The sequence below is a fragment of the Catharus ustulatus genome, chromosome 9, assembly GCF_009819885.2.
Source record: "Catharus ustulatus isolate bCatUst1 chromosome 9, bCatUst1.pri.v2, whole genome shotgun sequence".
NCBI lineage: Eukaryota > Metazoa > Chordata > Aves > Passeriformes > Turdidae > Catharus > Catharus ustulatus.
The window spans coordinates 22,936,931-22,944,328 of NC_046229.1; positions in this window are offsets into that span (position 1 = coordinate 22,936,931).

The window sequence follows — 7,398 nt, forward strand, 5'->3', positions numbered from 1 at the left end:
AAATCAACCCTCTAGCAGTGTGAAAATATTGTGCTTACTAAGTCTGCAATATGTAGATTTTCCTCTCTGAAATGCAAACAGTGAAGTTCAAAGAGCATTAGAGTCACTTACGATGTCGTCATCCAGAGCTCTCACATATGAACTTAAATATTTCTAGCACATATAAAAGCACAGCACACTAAAAATGCCATCTCACCTTAACTTTGAAGTAGATTATGACAGCTAAGCAGAGGTTTCCATTCTTCTTCCTAAGGATGACTATTCCTGGTCTATTCCTCTCATGAAGGATCTAAAGCTGCCATCCCAAGGTGGCCTCAGACAGGGCCTGCTGGCTGCCAGACTCACCTGCCTCCAGCTGTGTGTCCTGGCCCTTCCTGAGCCCTCCTCCCTTCTGTCACGGCAGGGAGCTTTGCCACCAAGCTCATGTAGCTAGCTGGCTCAGTGTTTAATGGGCTGTCCAGCCAGCCACAGAACAAGTGGGCAGACATAGCTGGGGCCAGCAGCTGCTCGTTTAAAGCTCCCACAGGTAAGGTCCAAGCTCCTTTGCAACACAATTCCTCCAAGGATATGAGAAACTGCAGCATGTACTCCTCTTAGGAAAGCTATATTAAATTCTTATTTGGGCTAAATCTTGTGTGATTCCAGTAAGTATGACTTAAAGTAGAAGCTGTTTGAACTTTCTTTTTCAATTGTAAGAAGACTTTACAAGTAACTCCTAAACTGATCTGCTGAAAAGGAACTGGGGATGAGGGAAACCCACTAACACAGCAAACTACATAGTATTGCCTTATCAGGAGCCCTATAAAAACCAACCCAATCCCCCCACACCACCAGCAGCACTCCTCTAGCTACAAGAATACAATTTAACAGAAGAAAAAATTCAGTTTAATCCCATGTTACTGTTGCAAAAAGGGGCAGTGCCTGTTCTCAGCTCTGCACTCATCCTAGCCCCACAGCTGGGCTGTGTGCTGAGCCTGACCACTCTCTGAGCCAGGTGCAACTCCAGCATTTACCTCACTGCCCAGGCACACGGGCACTAATGCTGACACAAGGAACTAAAAAGAGCTTTGCTCTCCAGCAGCAGCAAAAGTCTCAACGTGACTTCAGTGCACTCTCATAATCACTTTAAGACCAGAGAAGAAAACACTGCCAATGATGAACCCTCAGGGGAGGCAACAGCCCCAGGAAGAAGGACAGACACTGGAGCACAGTGATGTGAGAAATGAATAAAGGGGTGTCAAGGGGAAGATGACCACACACAGCAGGACAACCAGAGCAATAGGTCATAGCTCCTAGTGTCTCTCCATTATAATTCAAAAGGAGACATAAAAAATTGTTCTTGAGTCCCTCATGAAATCATTCACTTATGCAGATCCAGCAACTGAAAGACAACCAGCTGTGGGCAACCCATCTTCCAAGACAACTTGAAAACAGCATGCAGCCTTCACGTATCTCATCCCTGGAAAACCGGAGTTAACAAGCTATCTACTTCCTACTAGGGAAATATGTGCAGAATCTGAGTAATTTTGAATAAACCAAATAAAACACTCAGAGTATTAACAATAAATTAGTTATTTACCAGAGAAGAAAGGAAGAGACAATTATTCCATTAAACTCCTCATTGATCACCATAAACCAATGCTAGTGAACTCGAAGGGACACAAAACTGTAGGCCCTAATAACATGGTTTTTTGCAGTACTGTCTAAACCCCCAAATTTTCCATCTTCCTCACAACTGTATGCCATTTTTTTTCCACATAAGTTTTTGCCAGAACATTGACTACCAAAGCATTTGATTATAGCAGCACAGTTTATTTTGGAACAACAGAGACCTAGTTGTGCCAGATGAAATGCCTAACTTCTTAAATGGCTGGGTCTCATTCCATTTTAGTCACAGAAGACTCCAAACACCAAGTACTTTGATGGGTTTCATGAAAGACATGCCCAGAGACCATAAGCATACTCTCCACTAGTAAAGTTAAAAGGAAAAATTAAACTCTGGCTTGCAGAAAACTTCGCTGCAAGAAGGAAAAATTCACACAGACACAAATCAAAACCCAGAACTTGCAGAAAGATGCTTTTTCCTTATGTTTTAGCCCTGTTTCAACCTCCCCTTTTGGTAACTGGATATGGACTTTTGGTCCCAGAGAAAAAAATTCAACCTTACCCTTACACACTGAAGGGAAAAAAAAAAATCAACACAAATTTAACCAGCAGTTTAGTATTAACATCTTATTTCACAACCTCATCTAAACATTTGCACTTCTCTTAATATGCTTCGTGACACTGGTGTTTTTTCTATAAACTAATTAACCCCCTTGTCAAAAGACAAAGTAAGGGGCCTAGGCAAAATGTACTGAGATTCCCCATCAGAAAATAAAATCAGGCTAAGAATTCCTTTGAAGAGAGGAACACCAAGTCCAGCTTTCTTTTCAATCAGGCTCTACTGGACACAAGTGTAAACAGGAAGCCACCCTACACAGCTTCAAAGCTTGTCTTAATTATTTATATATTATACTGATGACAAAATGAGCATAGTATTCAGTACTTTGATTCAGAGTACATCTATAGCATGTAAAACCCAGCATCTGAGAGCTGTCTTCCATATTCCATTGTAGTTTTTTAAAAATAAGAGGTTTGTCCTGAACATAAAGCCTCTGACAATTTGAACACTTAACTTCATTACCTAATTTCATAAATCACAGTAAAGAATGGTTGCACCCTCCATATTTGATATAGGACTAGTAACAGAACTTTTGGGGTACAGTAAAGAGTATTACAACATCCAGACTTAGTTTGGATAGGGAACTTCTGAAATAGAGTTGAAGTACACTGATAAGCTCATCCATTAACAGTATTATGATAATATTCAGTGTGCATTCCCTATCAGGGCAACACAAAAAGCTAGAAAAGAACAGTAAACCTACCAGAGAAGATTTTCACATAATTGATGGTTTTTAGTCTGATGAGCTCAGACTTCTCTTATAAGCATTATGCTGTCAAAGTAATAAGCAGCATTTTAGCACGAAATTCTAAATATACACAGGCTTACACATCACCCTCCATGAAATCTATGAGGTTTTCTGACACTCACTGTTATGTCAGTACATGTATAAATAAAAATAATAATAATAATTAAAAACCAAAGGACAGCAGGGAAACTCAAGATTAGAGCTCAAGCTGCATCTTTGGTCCATCACACTGTATTGCTTCCTGCCAGCACATATGGCACATAACGTCACAATCTGATCAGCTCAAGCTCTAATACTCAAGAATGATTGAAGCACAGCATTAGCTTGAGGTATAAATGAAAGCAAACAAGAATTAGAGCTTAATATTTCAGGTGCCTTGTATTAAGCACATTTCTGATACAGCCTAGTCTTTTCAGAATGGCACTTCCCCACATCTTCCTTCCATGTCCTGTCCACTCCCTCTTATCCTATGCTAGTTCTGTATTTAAATTTATTTTCCTACATCAGGAAAACCAAAAAACTTCTTGCCACAAACGTGACACATCCTTCCCTCTAACTTGAGTGGACAAGATGTTTAAACAAGCTCTTTGGAACATAACACCTAATGCTAAACCTCCCAGAGAGAGGCTTCACCCTTGTTCTGTTCTTACTCATGTTCTAAGAACATGCCACAGCAAGAACCCTCTCATGATCTTAAGGGCATAAAAGAAACTAACTCTCAAAATATTAAAACATATTTATAGCCTCTTACGCATATAAATATGCTATTTTAGGAAAATGTTTATAAACTAGAAGCATCTAAAGATAGGTAGCTTAGAGAGAGAGACTGTTTATTGCTTTTTTGAAGAAATTTAAAATGCATATGCATTCATGTGATAAAAATTTATTAATAAGTTTAATAAGTTTAATATTTAAAAAAACAAACTGTGAAATTCTACAGTAAGTGCTATTGATATGTTATTTATCAACTGAAACAAATCACTTGCTGACAGTATAGAACATACATTTGGCAAACCAGGCATAAAACAGGAATATAAAGTCTCTAGTATTCTGAAATACAAGAAAAAATAATATAGTTCAAATCTTAAGCGTCATGCTGCAAGATCAGTGACACATTTAAAGGGACATTCAATGCCAAATTAGGGGCCTTGGTTCACTGACAGCTGCGATGCGGACCCAACAACCTCAGCATCCCGGTGAGCTGTCACAGAAAACCTCAGTGTGATCAAGTCATACATATTTAAAAACCTGGCTGTTTTGCATTAAGCTATTTCACCTTTAATCCACCCCACAGTCACTTACATTTGACTCTTGTGCCTTCTAGAGGCCACTCCAGACTTCTGGCTACACAGAGCCCACAGCCCACAGTCAGTCCCTAGTGGTTCCATTTCTGAAGTGCCCTCAATCATCTTCCAGTTATTCTATATCAAATGAATTTACACAAAAAAAAAGAAAAAAAAAAAAAAGAAAAAAAAAAGAAAAAAAACGATAGGCCCAATTTTTTATCACAACTGACTCCCACAGCAAAGCTTGCTCAAACCCGTTTCATCCTAAGAAATCACACAATTCATTATCTCAAATGAAATGCACTGAGCATTCCAAGGCCTTAAGAGAAACCCTTCACTAAACTTTGCACAGCTGAACTCTCAGACCTTTTCTACTCCAATACACAGCAAATCGGTGTCCTCTTACACACCAGCCTTTCCTGCCTGACACAGATTTTTCACTGGCTTGCCATCCAGTAATCCATTTTGTTCCCCTGCTTAGATCAGCTGTTGCTCCCGGTAATCCTCGTCTCACCACGCTTGGGAGGTGACCGCAGAGCTCAGCATTCACCAGCCCCTGCTACAACACGTACACGCCTTGCCCAGCGCATTCCGCACCGCGAATGACAAAAAGGTGACATTAAATTATGCAATACTTCACATCACAATGAAAATGTAAGTCAGAAAAATAAGAAAAGCCAAACAACTTCCAAAGGCTAAATATGAACGCATTCTGACTGTAATACCCCGCGCTGTTCCAACATGTTTTTCCTCTCCACGCGCGACTCCATACGGAATCCAGCTCCGCCGGGTTTACAGCAGCCGCCCCGGCTAACTGCGCCGCGCATCAGCATTTCGGGAACGTGAGCTCAGCACCGGCGGCGGGCAGGGGCCGCACGGCCCCGGCGCGGCTCCCGCGGGGCGGCTGCGGGCACACAGCGCTGCCCCGGCCCGCACCGCGCCCGGGCTGCCCCGGCCGGGCCACAACAAAGGGGCGGCGGCGCTCGGGCGTCGCCGGCAGCCGCGGCGATGCGCCCCCCCGCGGGGGAGCCACGGACGGACCCCGGGGCTGGCGAGGACGCCGGGCAGCGCCCGCCGGGCAGCGCCCCACCTGGCACCGCAGCGGCCGCAGCCCCCGCCCGCAGCCCCGCCGGCCCCCGCCCTCGTCCCGCCCGCTCACCTGCGGGGCCCCGCGGCCCGTGCGCGCCGGCACCGGCGGGGCGGGAGCGGAAGATGGCGGCGGGCCCGGCTGTGCGGCGGGCGGGCCCGGCCCGGTTCCGCGCTCTGGCTGGTGCCGCTGTCGCCCCGCTCGCTGCCCGGCCGCACCGCTGCCCGCCCGGCGGCGCCCCGGAGCCCTCCCGGCGCCGCTGCCGAAGTGGAAAGCGAAAGGGGCGGGTCGGAGCCGCCCCGCCGCGGGGGCGGGAGGGAGAGAGGAGGGACAGATGGCGGCGGCGGCCCGCGCTGGGCGGGGCCGCTTTGTTCGCGGCGGGGCGAACCCCGAACCCGCCCGCCCCGCGGGCAGGGGCCGCGCCCCGCGCTGAGGGAACGATGGGCGGGACCCGGGCGGGGCTGCAGCTGCTGCCCGGCGAGTGCGGAATGTCTCGGTGCCCGCGGTGCTGCTGCCGGTGGGAGCACTCTCCCAGAGCCCGGTGTCACCCACCGCACAAAGGGCGGCCAGGCCGTGCTCCCGGGGCTTCCCGAGCCCCCGACGCCCCGAGGCACGCAGCGCTCCCAGCACACGCGCGGGGCAGGAGCGGCGCTGCCCGCCCGCCAGCACCGGGCGCGGTGCTTCGGGCTTGTCGGCAGCTCCTTCTAGTATTGCAGGAGTATTGCTGCCGCGTTTCAGGTCTGCCGGGGATTTTTTAAGTGCGCTCACGCTGTCATCTGCTTCTTAAGGCTGTTGAGCGAAGCATGCATTCTTTACAAAAATCTTACGTATGCATGCGTGATACCTGGTGTGTTCATATATAATTTGACTTTCAGTTATATTTTTGTAATTGTCAAAAGATTATGGCACCTCAGAGTCGTTATGGGGAACAGTCAATAAGCTCGCTCTGTGTTTCTATGTGGTGGTGAGGTGCTAAAATGCAAGTACAGCACTTGGACAGAGTGCTCGTGAACACACTGCAGTGCACTGGCAGGCCCTGCCAAAATGGTGGCAATTTTCTGACAGGCTGATGCACGATTTTGAAATTTTTTTCTTTTTATTTTTTAATTAGGCATGTGTGCCATGCATCAGAGATCCAGGGAAAGTTGGCAGGGTTCTGACTGAAGCTGAACAGGATTCTCTGTCACATTCCCAAAATGTCAGTGAAGTCAAATCGACTTACTACCTGTTTTTCTGAGAATCTGCTGAAGGGCAGAGGAAAACCTTGTTATTTTTTCTCTCTTCTTTCTGAACAGGAATGCAAACAAATGTCCCAAAGGCTGTGCAAGGAATGTGGAACTCGATGGTTCCTTTTGTTCAAGTCCCAGCTTCACCTCCCAGTAATATGGAATATGGTAAAATATTGGATACTTCTATTTACTTCCAAAGCTACATGTTCCTTAGTTCCCTTTGGAGGCGCTGCTTAAGAGAAAATATAATTATAGAAAAAGAGAAAATATAATTATAGAAATGAAACTGTTTTCCAATACATATGATACAGTAGAGATGATACATCAGCAGTAGAGATGATAAATCAGGGGGAGTGTGGAAAAACAGTATGACTTTAACTGTCTAAACTGAGTGGTATGAGCATAGGTATGAAAAGTCAATTTAAAACTTTGTTTAACCTACAAAATTCTAGGGAAACACACATAGGCTTTTAAATTTAATTTTAGAGTGCTTAGTTTACTAATCTTTTGTGCAGTAGCTTTGTTTCAGTGGAGGTCCTGAGACCAAATCTGCGAGACCGTCTCTGGATGGCAAAAAAGATAAAGCTTCTTCCCACTTAGGGACCTGAAAAGAAAATTATGAATTTGAAATTATTCTGTTTCCTGCTCAGAATGTTGGACCTTTCACAGGTAAGCAGCAAATTCCTATACTCTGGAAAGAGATTTCAAGAACTATCAGGAAAGAAATATAGAAGATTAGGTTGCAGTAGTTGGTGGCCCTGCTTGCGGGGGGCAATCATACTATTATTAAGTTTTGGTGAAGATACTATAGTAGCATCCTATGG